At 37.5% G+C, this 20,186-nt stretch overlaps 1 long non-coding RNA gene across 1 annotated transcript in view; it reads right to left on the bottom strand.

The window, feature by feature from the left end:
* The window catches only part of LOC102501590 (uncharacterized), a 447,390-nt gene that overhangs the window by 397,829 nt on the left and 29,375 nt on the right, over nt 1-20,186 (bottom strand). Inside the window, exon 2 of the long non-coding RNA XR_335920.3 lies at nt 7,167-7,215. This is a non-coding gene — a long non-coding RNA (uncharacterized LOC102501590). The remainder of the gene's footprint in view (nt 1-7,166; nt 7,216-20,186) is intronic.

Genomic DNA, 20,186 nt, shown 5'->3' with positions numbered 1-20,186 from the left:
TTTCAGGAAAGAGTTCTGGAACAAAACTATTCATCCATCTCCTCTCACAGGGTTGCTCCAACTAGGGAGTAATCTACTCTGTACACTTTCCTTAATAGAAACCCTGCTTTCCCAAGGGAAGGGATTGCGGTGTGGCCAGCCCTTCCTCCTCTCCCTGCCCAGGGTTGATTTCTTATTTTCCCTAACTGTCTCTCTGTCTCTCTGTTCTACGAGTGCACACACCCTATGACAAAAGCAAAACAAACAAACAAAAAACAAAAAGCAAAAACCTTAAAAAAAAAAATAAGCCTGCTTTCACTTTGCTCGAAGTCTTGACATTGAATTCTTTCCTGTGTGAAGTCAAGGACCTTCACACCCCAGGTAACAACTCTCATAAATTGAGTTTCCCCAGCAACAATGTGACCATCTAACACTCATTGTGAGTCATATGATACCGCACAAATGATGAAGATCACCCTGTCTCAATATTGATTTAGGAGTAGCATAATTTTTAAAAATTAATTTGTACTTTTTGTTATCTCTCCTGTGTTTAATTTTCCCTTTCTTTCCTCAAGCCTTTAAACAGACTTTGCCTTCCCTTTGTCTCAGGAACATGCCTCCAAAACCCTTCTTCCCCCAAATAGAGGCCCATTAAGGATTCTTTTCCATAAGTCCAAATGCATTGAAAGAAATGTTAGACACTAGCATAAAGGACAGGGATAAAGACAAGTTTGGCTTGTTCTGTTTTACATAAAACCATTCTATTTCCTCTTATCTTGTTCAGGTAGACAGTTGGAGTAGAGTAAGAACTGGATTTTCTTGATTTGGGGGAGAATTTGAAGAGTTTTTAGTTACTTAAAGTAGTAGAGGCTGTCACCCTACTCCCTGGCAGAATTCTAGGGAGCTGTCAGGACTTTTAATGGGAATGGTAGTGGAAGCAGGGAAAAGGAATACTGGACACTTGAAAAGCCACAGCAAAGACCTTTGCCTCCTTTGCCTAGACACAACAGGGCTACCCAACACTATATAAACCAAGAGGAGCTCACAGGGTGACAGCATGAACCAATAGTCATGGTCTTTTCTTCTGTGCTATGGCAAACATACAGCACGTTTACATCAATGACCCTAAGTAAGTAGAAACCCCAAACACCAGAGAGATAGAGCTTCCCAATATTTAGAGAAAAAAAAAAAGTGGGAGAGGACTAAGAATGTATATATGCAAGATTAAACTCATACATGCAACATTCAAAACAATTTTATGAAATGAAACCTTTAAATCAGAATGCAAATTCAATTTTTATAGTTGGCTTGGCAAGTCATGAACTCCCAAAGGATACTACATTCCAAGTTCTTGTAATGTATGCACTAGATTCATTCCTACATGTCTTACTACCTTAAAAAGAAAAACTAACTGCAAAACTGATTCATAACTGATAAATATCATTAAATATTTTCAAACCACTCAAAGACAGGAGCTGCTGCTTTTACTTTAATCCTCTGAATAATGCCACACCCATTTATGAGAAACTGCTATTTTTCCTCAGTGTGCTGGGAATTGATGAAGACAGAATATAGAGAAATATCTTATATGCACAGAACTTTAAATAATTGAGATTCCCAAATAATACAAAAGCATTTTCAAGTCACACATGGGATGTGAAGTGAAAATGTTCTTGGAGGAAATATCCTCTAATAATACTTACCTACTTCAGAGGGTGCTGGAAAGCTCTATTAACACCAAGGGAACACTTTTAGATCTTCAAATAAAAGCACTATAGAAATGCAAAGTATTATTATTATAGTTCTGAAATAATTTCACACCTAGGGATGAGAAAACCCCAGGCCAAATTTTACTGCTTCTCTTCTGCCTGATAAACAAGAAATGCCACAAGCGAGCGGGTAGGGGGGGAATGAAAATCAAGGGGAACAAAGACATCAAAGTTTCTTTTTTATTAGGATTTTCTATTCACCTAGATATCATTTTAGGGAAACCTCAGGGGAAAAAAAAATATAAAAGAGTCCCTTAAAGGTAAGGGTTAAGTACAGGGACAATATTCTAATTGCTTTTATACCAGATAAAGCAACAACCACATGTGCTGAAAAGAAAAATAACCTTACCCACTTCTAAAGGGCACAGTCCTTCCAAAGGCACTTGCCAAACTTAGAAATGATCAGATAAATCATTACCTGAATTGCCAACTAGTGCAATCACACCAATGAGGTCAAAGAGTGGCTACTTTAATAGACACCAGGATTTCTACTCAGCTACTGAGAGTACTAAGCAAGACAGTCATTTGCTACTGCTAAAAACACTATCCCAGGTGGTGGAGATGGTGATGATGATCGTGATGATAATTATGGTAATGGCAAAATAGAGAACAAAATTTCTCAAACCCTGATGATCAATGGAATCACCTGTGGACCTTATTTTTTTTTTCTTTTTCTTGGGCATGCACACACGCGCCCGACGTAAGTTTAAGCCGCCAGGTCCAGGACTCGAACCACAGTCGACTACATCGGAATCCAGCAACATAGCCATTACGCTAACTGCTGGTCCCAAGCTTTTTTAAATACTGATTCTTGGTTCCCATAACAGAACTACAGATTTTTTGATATCTGAAGAAATAACACAGGAATTTATTTTTAATGTAACCATAAGGATAACTGAAGTGACAGCATTTGTAAACAAGGTGATGGTTAAGAATAAGGGGTCCATAGACACTCTGGCTGGTATCTTATCCCAGTTCAAACACTTCCTACTTGTATGACCATGGATAAAATACTTACCTTTATGTCTCAATTTCCACATCTATAAAATGGAAATAGTAATATGACCCATGTATAAAACTGAAACGTTATTGCTACCTACTTCAGAAGACAGATGTCTAAAAAAAGTTAGCAAATTTTTAAAAAGCACATATAAATTTCAAGAAAGACTAAAAGTTTTATGTTAAAGAAATCATAACCAACCAGACTATATCATCTGGCTTAGCAGTAGTTAAAAAAAACAATAACATAGTTATGAACATGTACATAATACCTATTGATTTAAACAAAAATTGTGGTATAACAGCATTAGGAGACTATGGGGAGCAGAAGAAGTAAGAGTGGGGCATGTCAGAGAGTTTTTATAAAATATCAAGAAAAAATAATATAAATATATAATTTAGAAAAGGAGAGAGAAGCACAAAAATATTACAGTTGAAAGTTGCCAATTCTGAGAAGGGATCCGGAAAGAGGAAAAGAGGTAGAAAAAAAGGGTAAGTATTGCAGTTTTTCAATATTTGCTCTATTTTTAAGAGATTTTTGTTATAGGGTGTGTGCACTTGCCAGAGGAGAGATCACCTCCTGGGGGATGGCCATGCTGCAATTCCTTCTCCTCCATTATCCTCTCGAGATCTTGGGCATGCACACACACAGAGACACATACACACGCCCAACATGAGTTTTAAGCCTCTAGGTCTGGGACTCAAACCGTGGTCGACTAAATGGGAGTCAAGCAACATATCATTATACCATCTGCTGATCCCCTTTTTTAAAAGTTTATTTACTGGGAGAGAGAGAGAGACAGCATTCTCAAGGCATGATTTTCCCACCAGCCCTGCAGTCAACCAGAATCATGAGTACACCTATAAATACAACTGGTGTGTTCAACCAGACCCAGGCCTCAACCCTGGAACCTGCAGCACCCCTCCTACCAGCAGCACATCAGCTGGCCAACATTTGCATTTTAATGCTGTGTTATTTAAACAATGTAGTTAAGTTGCTTCACTCAATATTAAAATACATTTTAAATGATTTGTCAGAATGTACATAACACTATATTTCTTTATATACTGGGATTAAATATAAAGTTCTTCAATTTACCAAAATTTGCTCTAACAAACAAAACTGATGGATATAATCCTTCCTACTATGGTACCAAAGTGGTCAGTTATTTTAAGTGTAGTTAGATTAAACACTTTGCCCCAGTGACACTATCTGTCCTAAAAAGACATTTGTTGGTTGGGACAGTGGTGCAGCAATAAAATACAACATTCTACAAGGTAAATCCATGTGGAAGGGTTGCAGGTTTTTTTCCCAGAGATGCCCTGAGTATGCTGGTCACATGTGTACCATGGTGTAGGCCGGTGAGGATGAGAATGGATTATGGTGTTGAGATCTTCTCTCTGTCTCTTTCTCTCTCTCACTCATGGAATAAATAAATAAATAAACTAAAAAATACACATATGTTTTTGTTGAATCAAGGATGGCAGAAAAAATGTGAAGAAAAAAATTATTTGCACCATCAAGGTTGTAGGAAGGTAGTAGCATCTTGGCTGAGGTAACTAAGTTTCATTTAATGAACAGTATAGGCAGAGTTATGGTAAACCAATAAGGGATGTCCAGTACCCTGTAGTTAGCAAGAATTCTGTTAATACCCCAGACTTAGAGGGATAGAGAGAAGCAGTAGTTATCTGACAGTGAAAGAGCTACAGCTGTAAAAGAAAGATCCCCACCAGAAACAATGGCCTTCCTTAGAAAAAAGCAGCCTTTGTCAACCCACAGTGCTGCAGGGATCAAACAGAGAATAATATTTCAACCTAACACTGCCAGATCTTCACCCAATACCTTCCACTGGGTAACATATCAGAAAGCCTCTGAACAAGGGAGTCCAAGGAATGCTGACAATAGAGGCTTTGGCCCCCTGGGTCTCAGTCATTCAGAAGAGAAAGGTGTTAGAAGAACAAATGATTAAAAAAAAAAAAAATCTAACACAAGTACTATACAGTTATTTTTTTAATTTACCTTCCTTTCCTACTCAGTCTCACAAAACAAGTCCACCAATTTTCCATCTGTTTCAGAAATATGTATTATATAATAATAGTAACACCTTGTTATTATGTATTTATGTTACAATTTGCTAAGCATTTCATATGCATTGTCTTTCTATGATCCTTAAAACAACCCTATATAGTAGATAGGGCACGGGTTATCCTGATTTTACAGGTGAGGAAATCTAAGACCTTAAGAAGTCAGAAATCGTGCCCAGAGTCACAAGCCTAGCAAGTGGCAAATTCAAAACTAAAAGGCATGCTTCCTAACATTCCAGCTAAGGCTCTTCCTACCACATGATGCTGTTGTGCTGTTTATTACAATAGGAGTGCAAAACCGATGTCCCCATGAAACAAAATCATTAACCAGCTTTGTTACAGCCACTGCATAGAACACAGAAGCAGTCAACAAATAAGACACAAGGGGACACAGAAAACTTGCCCACTCCATTCTCAGGAAACCACAAACAATGCCACAGACCGAAGTAATTGAGTTTTCAATCACATTTTACACATCACTGAAAATAAGGTGTTCAGTAGGGGAGAAAAGGTGTTCAAAAGAGAAATAACAATTGAGGGGAAAGCAGAAAAATATTTAAAGAGTATAACTATTTTGTTTTGGCGTGGTGGGGTAAATAAAAAGAAATCACAGCCCCTTAGAATCCTCATGCCACAAAGGGACTGAGGCCAGAGGATGACCTCTTTACTTCTTTCATTTCCAGCCCCACCCTTGAGTAAACACATTATCCTCTGAGGGCTTAGAGAAGCAGCCAAGAGTGCTTTCTTTGTATCAAAACAGGAGTACTGAGGAATCTAGCAAAATAACCTATGTTTAAGTATCTAATTGCAAATTCTCCACTTTTTGTACTCTATTAGGAAACATTCATGATGGAAGAAAGTAATGAATGGTATTTCCATTGTAAGTCTCCAGACATACCTCATTTATTCCAAATCTAGTTCACTAATGTATAAACTACTCTATCAGTTAGGGTTCCGTGGTTGCAAGCAACAGAAACCAATTGACTAACTTAAGGACTATTGGAAAGAAACAGTTTGCCAAGTTCTCAAGATGAATATATCATCACCAACTCAAACCATTTAGGAGCATTTATTTCTCAAAGTTATCAAGCACAGCTTTGTTCCAAGATGTAACTCAATGGCCAAGAAATATGTAAGTTATATGGTTAAAAATAAAAATTATTTAAGAAAGTATTTTCTTCAAAAATATCCAGTCATTAAAGCAAAATTCCAAGCCAACCTGCTTTCAGGTACTGCAGTTTAGTCACTCCAAAGCAAATCCTCAAAAGGGAGTCTTTATAGTTCATGTTTCAATTATTCAAACAGGGTTTTCTCCAATTCCCCTGTAAAATTCTTCTTCTACCTCAAAATAAACATTAAAAATTCAACTCTGGAAGTAAATTTATCTTAAAGTTAAGAATAACTTAAAATATAAGGTAAATCAAAATGGCTTTTCAACTTTAAAGTGGTCATGATCATGATTACTGTAATAAAAACGACAGAAAAAAACAAAATTGTCAAAAACATAATTGATGATACAAACAAATGTGAAATTATGGCATATTTCACCATGGCCACCAAAGACTCTTGATGAAACTGCAGCCCTATAATTCCCCAGAATGAATTCTTTAAATTAAAATACTTCGTGCAGAACAGAAATTAAACAATGAATCAAAGAACAATGCTGTACAGAAGTATACTTATAAATATACCTAGCAAAGAGGAAACAATTACAGTTTTTCATGTAAAAACCAACTCAATTGTAATGTTTCACAGGAGGCAGAATAGCTACTTTTCCCATTGCTTAGAGCTTGGAAGTTCATTTCCTGCAACTCACTTTAGGGTCCAGAGTGACTGGGTGGAATGAAATTAGCTACACCAAACTGGCTACTTTCTCCTTTCTACAAAGCTTCTCCACACAACTGCACAACTGACTTTCACAATAAATTTCATCTAACCCAATTGAAATGCCACTCTGCATTTTATTTTAAATGCTTTCTCTGGCCAGCTGGTTTTATTTAACTATTGACCAGAAGTGGTAGAAGTGCATTCTTTTTCCATCTAGCATTAATCTTAGTAAATTTAGCTCCATTGGAATGTCTTAACTGCTGAAAAGAAAGCAAAAGTCAGCAAGCATACAATTGCATTTGGCTACCCTCAGCACACCATTTTATTTCCTCCTGCTCTCTGCTAACTATTGCTCAGCACTTTTGCCTATGAGGGAGGACAAGCAGGTGGTTAAGGAAGTTGTCCTGTCAGCTATATCTTTAATCCAAGTGTTTAAATCTCTGAATAAAAGAAAAATCAATGTTGTAAAGGCAATGTTTGTCAAGGCCATGTAATAAATACACTTACCTTTACAGACTGCTCTCAATGGATTCCACTTCGTTTCTGAGCTTCAAAGCTACAAAAAAGATAAAAACGAAAGACTGAGTTGTCTGCAAGTAAAACACCAAACAATTTCTCTCTAAACAGAATTTTGATATGCCATGGTGTGTGGTGTTAACCAAATAAACCATTGATAAAACGTGTGCCTTATACATCCTGCACAAGAGGCTGATGAAAGATAGTCATTAAACACCACACACACACACACACACATCTTCCCAGAATTGAATTATACAAACTTGGCCAAATATACCATCAAATCTTCTGGGGTATGAACTCCTCAACAGATCAGGAATGACTTATAAAGTGCAGAGATGAAAATCAAATTTAACATTAGTGCAGTACACCCATTCTGACCATGCATTTTATCATCTGATTCTCCTGTCATCTTTCTTGCACACTCTATTTCCACTTTCCTGAAAAAGTTTTACTCTGGGTAGTATACATCTTTCATTTGGATAAGATGCATGGTGCTTCCAAGAGATTCCCAGTTGCCTCTATGAATATGTGTGCATGCTTATAGAGATATTCCTCTCTCTAGGTAGAGTGCATCCTTCTCTCAGAGGAAATTCATAAAACAAAGGAAGCCACAACTTGACATTTCAAATCAAAACTTGACTTACTAACTTACTAACTACTGTGACCCAAACGTTCCATGCACCGACAACTCACAAGTCAATATGATAGGAGAGCTGTAAAATTATAGTTGTCAAGCAATAGTAATAATTTAAGGTTTCAAGGGGCTGATTCCATAGTGGACCAATATTACTTATATGCTGGCTCCATAGTTAAAAATAATTGGACTGTGCCTGCTCTATCATTCTTGGCTAAGCTATAGCCTTTCCTAAAGGTATAATAGTTGGGAATGAGCAACACTCCATGGCTTTCCCATGGTTCTTTTCTTTTTATCCTTCAACATCTTAAATGTTTATTCAGCTCTCACGGGGTTATTTCACTCTACATCTCCATATCCCAGCCAAAACCCATTGGGCTATGATATAAATCTTGGAATATTAATGCAGGAAATAAGGACCTTCTATGGTACAGTATCAGAAATTTCTCCTTTTCTCATACTCAAAAGAAAGAGAAAAAAAAAATCACGTAAAAAGATAACAGAAGGGGACCAGCAGTTAGCATAAGGGCCATGTTGCTGGACTCCCACGTAGTGGACCGCAGTTCGAGTCCCGGACCCAGTGGCTTAAACTCATGCCAGGCGCATGTGCATGCGTGCCCAAGAGCCCGAGAGGAGAATGGAGGAGAAGGGATTGCGGCATGGCCATCCCCCCTGGGGTGTGATTTCTCACTTTGTCTCTCTGTCTCTCTCTGTCTGTCTGGCGAGCGCACATGACCTATAGCAAAAACCTCTCCAAATAAAGGAAAAAAAAAGAGATAATGGAAGTAAATTTTATAAAATGAAAGAGATGAGTCTTCTTTAAAAAGCATACCAAGATCTCAAGATAAATAAAAGCAAATCCACACTGAGATACATCAGAATGAAACCACAAAACACCAGAGACAGAAGGAAAGTGTTAAAGTCAACCAAACAGAAAAAAATGAAATCACACTTCTTACAAAAGAACATGTCATCAGCAAAAATAAAAACAAGGCAGCAATGGAATAATACATTCAAAGTTTTAGGGGGAAATAACTTCAACTAAAATCTATACACAAGCTGGGCATGGCAGCCTGCGCTTATCATCTCAGCTAACCAACAGGTTGAGGCAGAAGGATCGACACAGGGCAAACCCCTGTATTAAATATATATATGTATTTAAAAAGTAAATATCCACAAAATACCTATCATTCAATAATGACAAACAAATAAATAAGGACATTTCTAGGGAAAAAGTTGCATATTGCCCACAGTAGTTTACTTTTTCTGAAAGAAATACTGAGAGATATATCAAATAATAAGGAAATATTCTCAGAAGAAAGGAATGGAAAATAAGCAATGGTGAACAGAGAAATTACCAAGCATATTGGTAAATCCAATCAATTTAATCATAAGTATTTGATACTAATTAATAGTGATTAAGCCCTGGTTGTGAAACAATAAATAAACAATGATTTTTAGGTTTGCCAATAAAGTAAAAATGAGCAGTTTATCATAATCCTATGGAAGAAAGGGGGAATAAATTTTGTAGGAGGAAGACAGAAATCCAAATAAGTTGTTAAAAAATATGTAGTAATAGTACTGATTAGCTTGTTAAATAATTTGTTCTCTATTTTTCTCTAGTTTCTCTGTTTTTCTCTATTTATATAACCAGAGTCCCTTGTACACATGCTCACATAGATTTATACAAGAATGTTTAGAGCAGTATTCAGTAAAAATATGTTGAATAAACAAGTGGAAGTGAATTCTAGTCTTTGTGTAGAGCTTTAGTGTCTGAAAATTTGTGTGTGCAAATCTGTGAGCTAGCAGTCTAAAATGGGAACAAATCAGGATCCCAGAACTCTTGTTCCAGTGATCTCCATACATATCTATAGATATAAGTCAGGAGTAGTTACTCAAATTAACCCTCTCTTTCCCATATTTTCCTTGACCCCAAAGATCCAACTTCTACAAGGCTATGAAAACATTTTTACTGTAGCAGCAATGTTATACAACTTTCCACTCTCCTTATGCCTAGCCTGTCCATGTTTTGTTCAAAAACAACCTTTGTATCCTTTATATGACACCCTGAAAGACATAAATTAGATTTAAATGACTCCAAATAGGTTTGGGCTTCAGCTGCTTCTTAAAGAAATAAACATTGAAGCAGAGCAGCACAGACCAATAACACACTGATTTATCTTGGTAGTTTTCAGAGTATAGCTTTCCAGAAAATCTTTATAAATTCAAGCCTCACAACTTATGAGCCAGGCTCCAGCTCCCTTAAAAACTGGTCTCGGGGCCAGCAGGTGATGTAGTGGTTAAGGTACTGGACTCCCATATGGCCAACTTCAGTCTGCTAAACCTGCGAGCTTGAAACTCAAGCCAGGTGCATGAGCCTGCATGCCCAAAATCCCAGGAGGAGAATGGAAGAGGAGAGATTGTAGCATGGCTATCCCCACTGGGTGATGCTTCTCACTTTTCCTTCTCACAGTCTCTGTCTCTCTCTGGTGAAAACATGTGCCCTATGGAAAAAAAGAAAAAGAAAAGAAAAAAAGAAAAACTTTAAAAAACAAAAACAGAAATTGGTCTGAATTTATACAAACATTTTTCATATATATGGAAACCTGCTTTGATTGTGATAAATATTCTCCCAGATGAAACTTACCCCTGGGAACCATCGACCTACACCTTACTTAATGCAACACCTGGAATTCACGGACTTGCCTCTATTGTTACATGCTGTAGCCCTCACCTGACATTAACAGCCATATTAAGGGACTGGTTAGTGACCTTTAACAATCACCTACATACCTAGGAAAGAGTCTATATTTCGGTACAAGAATAAAGACACTGAATAAATTCAGTACTCATTTTCATTTTTATGCTACGTTCAGTGAGCTGTTGCTGCAGACAAATTATTGCAACATTCTTTGAAACGATAGCCAATTTTTGACTAAGTGAAGATTCTTAAACCTCTTTCTAAAACCTTTCTCTGCATATCGGTGAAAACCAGGCAGTTGGAAAACATTGCCATGGTTAAACTACCTGATGATAAATTAATTATTTTAAACACATGGAATTATTTGAGAATCTGCATGCTGATTTAAGCCCTAATGAGAAATGGTAGCAAAGACCCCTGATACCTGAAACTTCTCAGATCTATTTCTAAATGTTTTATTTCAATTTACATATATGAATTTCATCTAGAGTATTTTAAGAATTTGTATAACTCTAATATATTCAGGTTTGAGGGAGGTGGAATGCTCAAAATAATTCTTAGTTTTATTATTTACATGGAAAACTGATCAAAATGTATGTGAAAATCTTTCCATCAAACCATCAGTTCAACAATACTATAGAACACATCTCTATTGTCCTATATCAAATCTGTATCCTCTAAGACACTGTCTGGCACATAATATACACTTGATAATATTTGCTTAATAAAGGAATACAACTTTTCATTACTATTAAAAGTGGAAACTAAGAATTCTTAAGCTAAAGTTAGGTTTTTTTCTTTTTTTTTTTCTTGATTTGTTCTCTGGGATTTTGTAAAATAAAAAGATCTGTCTCTGAAGCCTATATATACTTCCTGAGACATACACACACACACACACACACACACACACATACACACACACACACACACCAGAATACACCCTTGCCACACATGTTTAATGCTGTCATATTTGCCAAGCAACCGAAAAGTAAATTTGCCAAGTAACATGAGCTCTGTAAAATCATTAGGTGACATCTGAGGAGCAGAATAACAATCAGCCAATAATTAGAATGTGAACATTCATAGAGTTACAGACAAATCAAATTTCATGAAATCTCGGGGAGCATGACCCCAGCTGGCTTTGTATCCTGGTAATAAGGAGTCAGTGAGGTGTCTGACCATCCAAATAGGACTGGAAAGTACCATGGTTGGTTTAATCCCAGGGGAGACACTTTGACAATGTGACATTTGCACAGGGATGCCCTTACATGGCCCCAGTATGTTTTCTCAGAATGGGCTGACATTTCAAGTCAAACAGTTCTGCTCCCAATAGCACGGACCCTCCCCAAACTTTAATAGTCTGGATTTGAGAAAAAGAAATTCATCTTATGGAGAAACTGAGGTTATGCAGATGCAATTTAAAATAATCCATTTTTAAGGAAAGTCAAACCAGATAGTCAGTGATAAATCTCATTTGTTAACTTTTCATCATTACATAGACCTAAGGTCGCCTTAGTCTAAAAACCATTCTCATTGAAGCAAACTACTGTTCCTTCAGCATCCACACTGGATATTCTTCAATGAATGCTGAAACCAGTTATATAGTTGTGCTATGAAGAAGCCTGGAGAGTGACTGTCAGTTCACTGTGGTCTCAACCAAACCCCTGCTGCCTGGAACTGCTGTCCACATGCAAGTCACTCCAAAGTCCCAGGGCCACTGCTGTTCCTGCTGCCTTCAGTCTATATAAAGTCACCTTTGTTTCACGGCTGCCTCATTCTAAAGGAAGAAAACAGAAGTTGTAGAATATCGACTCTCCATTTGGTTCCCACTGTTGCCAACTCTATCCCCTTGTGACCCAGGGAAAACACTTTTAAGAGCGGTACAGGGAGAGGGATTCAACCTCCAAGCAGACTTCCCCAGCCCTGGGGGTAAATGCTCTGCCTCCACTATGTGGCTGAGGTGTGCTTGGTTTGAATCTTCTCCCACCTGGAGTCAACACTGAGTGTTCTGCCAGGCTCCCACTCAACTGCAGGGTCAGGCAGCAGCCTGTGCTCTCCCTGGCTCCAGGCCCAGTACTCGGATGGCCCAGCTACGTCACTGCCGAGAGAGAGTCTGGTTGTGCCCTCCTCTGAACTCTCCATCTGGAAGATCCTCTGGCCTCTTTCCCTCTCATTTTTAATCTGACAGACACTGCTGGACAGGGAAACTCAGAACAGACCAAAGTTCATCTTCCTTTCTCCGCTTCTCGGTTGGCATAATCACAAGGGCAGAATGAGCCTGGCATGGACCAGGATGCCAGGAATTAAATGAGGGTCCCTGACCACTGGACCACATTAGTCCTGCCTTCCAAAGTCTTAATTAGTCTTCCTCTCTCTGGCACACTCACTTACCTCTGGAACCCAGGGAGGTGGTTGGGTAAGATGCCATGTCCACAACAAGGATTCAGCAAACTATTCATTGAGAATGGCAGTCAAAATGCCTGCTGGCTCGTGGCTTTGCAACAAGAGTCAGTTTTGAGGTCTAGGCACCACTGGCAAGATTTCTGCTCCCCTTTATAACACAGACAGTTCTAGCACATTGTTCTGAGTGATATTCAGCCATCAGCTCAATTTGGAAGCAAAATGATCTTAACAAACAGTGGCAGGCTTGACAGACAGGCTGCTGAGCCTGGGGACCAAAACAAAGGATGAAAAGAAAAAGAAAGTGTTGAGAGAAAAAGGAAGAGAGGAAGATGAACACTGCAAAGAGGAGCGAGGATTACTAGACTCAGATACCTCAGATCTACAACTCTAAAGTGAGCTGTGAACTTAATTACAGCCTAGGGGTTGGGCTGGCCAGAGAATGATGGGTAGGAAATCAAGAAAAAGTAACAGGGCAGCATCTATCTTGAATCTTTCTGAAATCTTGAGGCTGGCACAGACTTGGGGCAGGCAGAGGTACAGATTCAATATGAGTAACATTTAAGAGGTTTCAAAAGACAATGAGTCTTAATTTTGTCTTGTTTTGTACCTCTTGAACTAGAGTGACACACCAAAATTTGCTATTTTTCTAAGAGGACATTGACAGATACAATGAAAACCATGAATACATTTTTTTCCCTTCATTATCTCTGGCCCTTATCCACAGGCCTATTGCAGACTAAATTGGATTTTGGATCACTGGTACTGAGGCACTGCAATTAATTAACAATAGAAACATAATATTTATATCCAGGCCTAACAACATCTGACATTTAAACTATTCTGCCAGTCGGGCAAATTCCATTCAACAAATTTTCCTTTTAATGAACATGACAGGCCACAGTTTACACAATAGGCCAAAAAGCAGAACCAAGTTGATCTCTTGGCACGGGCTCTCAAGGCCTGGCCATGCTGCAGGAGAAACAAGCTGGGCAACTGTCAGAATAACAGGAAGACCAGATTCCCCAGTTCAACCCAGGCAGACCAAGAATACACTCCTCGCATGTTCCCCAGCAAAGATTCTGGTATCAAACTGTCCTTGTTTCCTGTGTAAGCTCAAAGTTAAATACTTAGTGCCCCTTATGATTCACTGAATAAGTTTTCTATCTTTGGGCTATTGACATTTTCTTTAGGGTACTGAAATCCCTCAGTCCTTCCTAATTAAAAAGTGATAAACGTTTTGCAAGGCATCCAATAATGTGCAAAGTACACAAGAGTTGGAACCGATGCAGCTTTTTCAGTTGGCACAAGACTGGCCTTCCGTATTTTGCCAGATGGTGTATCTCAGTAAGTCCCCAATCTCTGACTCAAGTGAGGGGCATTGTCAATATGATGCTGAAACAGAGACTGTCTCTAAATGGTATCTGCTTTTGCATTATATTACCACCATGGACCTAACATTTATTCTTGCTGAAACTTTCATAGCTAAAGGAGTTTTCATTCTTCAGTGATTCAAACCAACAAGACGGTACAGATAAGGGAAAAAAAAAATGTTCCCCTATAAGAACCATATAAATTTGCTGGAAACCAATGTCAGAGAGCAGATCTCCAAGTCTGACTTCCTATCACTCCTTTGTGGGCTATTGGTTTAAAGGACACTAGGTGAAATAGTGTGAACTCATTCAAACTCTCTCCACTACTCCAAAAATGTGGCTGGTAAAGATGAAATGAAGATGAAAAATGTAGAGAGAAAGTCAAAGACAAGCTTAACAGGTGTAGGAAACAAAGTCAGAGAAAAGGTAACAATGAATTCTTGGTAGACTGTCTTTTTATTGGAAGGGCTGAATATTTCCAGTTCTTATATCTAAAACACTTATTTTATTACATCTTTTATGTCAATTCAAAAAAACTAAATTAAGTTCCATTTTAAAAATAATACTTCTTTGGAGCATGGATTTGGTTCATGGGGTCCAATCTCAGCAACTAAAATATTCACCTGTGTGATTCGTCTTTAAGATGTGACTCTGACTAGATGCAGATTGTTATCTGTGCTCCTTGTTAGTTTAGATTCAACCATGATACCAGAACATTAAGAACTGAAAGGATGACGGCACTTCCACCATTATAACCTAAGCAAGAATAAATAAGGTTTCACTCAAAGCAACAATATGTACATATAGAGTGTGAATGAACACAAATATACAGTACCTATAATAATAATTAAATGTTTGATAGCTTTATGTGTATCCCCGCATGTATAACGCTGTAAGATTAAGTACTATTATGAACTCTATAACACACCAAGGGAAGGGAAATTACAGTTAATTGATCTGCCTAGGAGGTACAGCTCAAGGTCACAGACACATAAGTGGCTAAGTTTAGATGCAAATCCAAGTCTACATCCCTTCAGAGCCTTTGCTCTATACAACACAGTGGCATATGACGGCATCTGTAAGGGAGACAGCGTGAAGGAATTGATTCCTTTTGGCAATACTGAAAATATCTTTTAAATATCAGGTATAAAACATTTTCAGACCACCAGATGCTTATTTAATTTTGAAAAATCAATTTTTATGCAGTTGCTATGAGAAGTAGTTTCATGTTTGTTAATGTCTGGTTATATCCTTGAAAAAGTAGAGGAGTTATAGAGAAAAAAATGTATTTCTGAAAGCTGGGAAGAAAAACAAAACCCTACCCGGATTGAATTGAAAATGTTTGACAGAACACAAATGAACAGAATCTAACTTTAACATGCCTTTGTGGGAGGCATTTACTAAGATGGTCATATCGAATTCAGAACACAAAAGACTTAACATGCTTATTGTTGTAAACAAAAGCATTTGGTTAAATGAAAGTCCCATCAATGCTTAATAACCAAATTCAAGTGAACAGAGTAAAGGGTTATATACTTTCTGCGGTTTCAGTAATAACTAATCTAATAATAGTAAATGGAGGGTTATTGTTGATTCCTTTGCCTCTGTTTCATAAATTAGATAAAGCAACCTGGCAGTTACAGTACTTTAGAGTTTTATTCGACTAAGTGATTTTTAAAGCTATCTCAAAATATAACAAAGTCATGACTTGAATGACTGCTGAATTGTACCTTGCTTCCCCTCAACACATTAGTACTTGTACCAGTGTTATGTAAAAAGCTTCCTGTTAACTAAAAACAATTATATGCAGCACAATTTCTATCTATAGAACCAAACCATTTAGGAAGCAAAGTGTCATTGATACAGTATTATCTGATATCCTGTTTCACCAGGGCCAATCTTGCAAAATACAAACTGTAACAGCAGTCAAGTGTTATTTATTCCTTCTGATCCAAAATTCAGAAACAGTAGAATTTCTCTACTTCATGATTTTTCATAGCAACATTTCCAATTTTCTACTACAGTTCATTGATCTAGAATACTAAAATGGTTTGGTTCCCTGGTTAAAAAACACACAAAACCTGTGCCCAGGATCTCGTGGATATACCCCCAAAGACAACAGTGGTGATGTCACATGAGGCAGCTGAGGGCTGGGAACATGAACCAAGGCATTTTCCTTACAGAAAGAAATGTGTTAGTTAAAGCTTGGGCCTTTCGATAACAGGAAACACTTCCTCAGATTCTGCCCTTAGAGATGAGGCTAAACACCTGCAGTTCTGAGACCCAATGAGTTGCCCTTCATAAAGGCAGTCTATTTTCCCATATCTTCTCCTCATGCCCTGATATGGTTACTTTCAATTACCCTGATAGCCCAGAAAGAAAAATATCCCTTTCTCCATATTTCATTCACATAATAAGAATCTGCAAGCTGTTCTATATGACAGATGAGGACTGTGAGCTGAAGCAACTTGTTCCGCCTGTCAGCCTCCAAGAACCCACAGCAATGAGATACAATCGTGATGACATTACTAGAGAAGAAGTGGGTCAAATACATGGTCACTTTAAAACAGAATGTCAACTATTCTTTCTACTTCAGTAATTTGATGCAGTGGTGCTCAAGGAAAAAAAAATAAAACACCTCTCATACACACACACACACACACACACACACACACACACAGAGAGAGAGAGAGAGAAAAAAGAACTTCAAAGCCATTGGTTTGGCTTAATGCCCACATACACATACACACAAATACAAATGCAAATATTTTAAAAATTATACTCTTAATAAACTCTTAAGTGACTTTCTCAGTCTCCAGTCAATTAGTCAAGAAATGTTTATTAAGCATCCAGCATCAGCCAGTCACTGAACTAGGTACTAGAGGTAAAATGTTGAAAATATACACAACCCTGGCCTTGTAGAGTTTACAGTCTTGGGTAAATGGCAAACATTAACAAGCAATTGAGAGTAATGCAATAAAGGCTGCAAAAAATTGAAGTACGAGACATCAAAGGACCTTACAATAGAAGAACTAACCAAGTCTTACAGGTCAAAAAAGGCTTCTCTGTGGAAGAGACATATAAACCAAGACCTTAAGTATAATTAGAGGCAGTCAGGTATGAGGTGAAAGACAAAAACACCCAGCAGAGGGCCTTTTTCTTTAAACTATTTCCTTTCAAAGAAACCATGAGAACAAAGGTCTCAAGATGCAATAGAAAGTATAATGGAATAAATGAAGCCATTGAGTCCACCACTGGGAGTTATTATCTTTGCCTTATTTTAACCCCTAGTTCAAAAATGAATTAATTAAAAAAAACTTTAAACATTAGTGTAACTTTGTTCTCTCTTGCTACATAAGGGCAAAAGTTAATCATAATCACATTTTCTTGCTGATCTAAATATTAAGGTAGATTTTACTTTAAAAAATCTAATTTATCTTGGCTGTACTGGTTAAAACCCATGGGTTCTTTTTAAAAATATGTTTTGACAGCGGTGAAACTTGTAGCACATAATACAACACCAAGAGCATAAATTTGTTCAGGGTATAAGTACATGAAAATTAACATAAGCATATGGTTAATGTAATTTACAATAAAAAAAAAAAAAAGGACCATACCAACTACTTGCCACAATGGGTGAAAATGAAGAAGAAAAAAGTGCTCTTTTCTAATATTTGCTGATGAAAATCCTGATTTGTTCTTACAGAAAACTGTTTTCGGTCATCATTCATCTCTCTTATAGAACACAACTTTTTTGGTAAGATCAACAAACTAAAACACAAAAGAAAAGCAGGTACATTCAAGATTATGCTTGCCTCTTCTACTAAACCCCAAAGTGTGATGTTTGGATTATTTTCTTTACAAATTCACAATCTAACCCCAGAATCTAAAATTAATAAAATTTGTATTAGCATAACTCAGGTTTGAATTTAGCTGTAAAACTCAATGACTGACTAGGGCTATTATGGAGAGAGGATTTTTGTTTTATTTTTTAATGTCTTTAGCTATTAATTACCAGCAATGACTATAGCAGCTGGTCTAAAATGAACACAATCTACATCTTAAAGAAATATTGTTTATAAACCATGAGAAATAACAGTTTCATTCTACCCTGTGAAGACTGGTAGAATATGCCACCCCAAAATGTACTATTTTAGCATAAATATTGGTTTTTGTTTGTTTTTAATATTCCTATAAGGTGTATGCACTCATTGCAGGGAGAAGTGGGGGAATGGAAGAGCACATCCCAGGGAGATGGCCAAAACATAAATCCTTTTCCATTCTCCTATTAGAATTTTGGACACACACACTCTTGCACGCATGTACTCAGCGTGATTTTTCAAGCCTCTGGGAACAAGATTCGAACCATGCAGTCAGCCAAATCCACCAAGCTGCTGGGTGGCCCAGGATTATTTTTGAGCTAAAGGCATTGAAAAAAAACCTAAACAAGAGGGACCAGCAGATGGCATAATGGTTATGTCGCTAGACTCCCACATGGTTTGACCAAAGTTTGAGACTGGGAACTGGCAGCTAAAAATTCATGCTGGGTGCATGTGTGCCCAAAATCCCAAGAAGAGAATGGAGGAGAAGGGACTGCAGTGTGTCCACCGCCCCTCTCCCCAACCCAGGGGTGACTTCTTGCTTTTCATCTGTCTGTTTCCTCCAGTGAGTGCCCTATAGCAAAAATCTCCCTAAAAAAAAATGTAAACAAAAAAACTAGAGACCAGCAGTTGGTGTAATGGTTCTATTGCTAGACTCCCATGTAGTCAACTGCGGTTCAAGTCCCAGATCCAGAGACTTAAAACTCACACTGGATGCGTATGCATGTGTGCCTGAGATACCAAGAGGAGAACAGAGGAGGAGGGACTATGGCATGGCCACCCCCACAGGGGGTGATTTCTTATTTTCTATCTTTCTGTCTCTCTCTATCTCTCTGGTGAGCACACGTGCTCTATAGCAAAAAATCTCTAAACAAACAAACAAACAAAAATTTACTTTGAGTGTGTGTGTGCCTAAACTCACAAAAGGAGAATGGAGTAGAAGGGATTGTGGCATGCTCATCTACTCTGGGGGGCGGGGGATGGTGGGGGGTGGTGATGATTTCGATCTCTCTGTCTCTCTCTTGTCTTTCCAGTTAGTGCACATGCCCTGTAGCAAAATATCTCTCTTAAAAGAAAGAAAAAGAAAAAAGAAGAAAAAGAAAAAATAAACAGCAAGTACAACAAGGGCTCTCTGACCCGTTTTTCTTCCTATAAGCAATAGCTAAAATCCTAAAAAGAGCAGTCTTCCCTATACCAGAATGAAATTAAGATTCTTATCATCAAATATAGGAAGTTGAAACCAAGAGAATTCTATACAAACCAGCCTTGTTAAACTAATCACTTCTTTGCCCAATTAACTACTCTAGAATAGCACCTTTGCCTTGTCACATTTTCACAATTTACTACTCTTGCTCCAATTCCATATTTAAGTGTTCAACTTTGTGTCTTTGGATCTTCATTTTTTTTTCTTTCATTTATTTATTTTTACATTTTTCCACAAACATTAACTTTACATAGCAAAAAATTTTAGCTCATACTCCATAATTCTTGACAGTTTACAAACAACTTTCAAAATTTCAAAATACTGAATTTTAAAGATAATGTTCAAAATATGTCTTATAATTTTGTATAATTTTATAACTCTATAACAACAGAAGCAGTATGGTTTCAAATATATATATATATTTAGAGTGCAGACACTCGGTATATATTAAGTGAGGACATACAATGCCTCTCCTTCATAGCATGGCTTGCTTCACTCAGCAGTAAGTCTTCTGATCTTCATTTTTTTATGAGAACCCCCCTGTCACAAAAACTTATATTAAATAAATTTGGATGATATTTTCTAATTATTCTGCC

The sequence above is a fragment of the Tupaia chinensis genome, unplaced genomic scaffold (assembly GCF_000334495.1).
Source record: "Tupaia chinensis unplaced genomic scaffold, TupChi_1.0 Scaffold000569_1, whole genome shotgun sequence".
Taxonomy (NCBI): Eukaryota; Metazoa; Chordata; class Mammalia; order Scandentia; family Tupaiidae; genus Tupaia; species Tupaia belangeri.
This window is presented reverse-complemented; position numbering and strand designations above follow the sequence as displayed.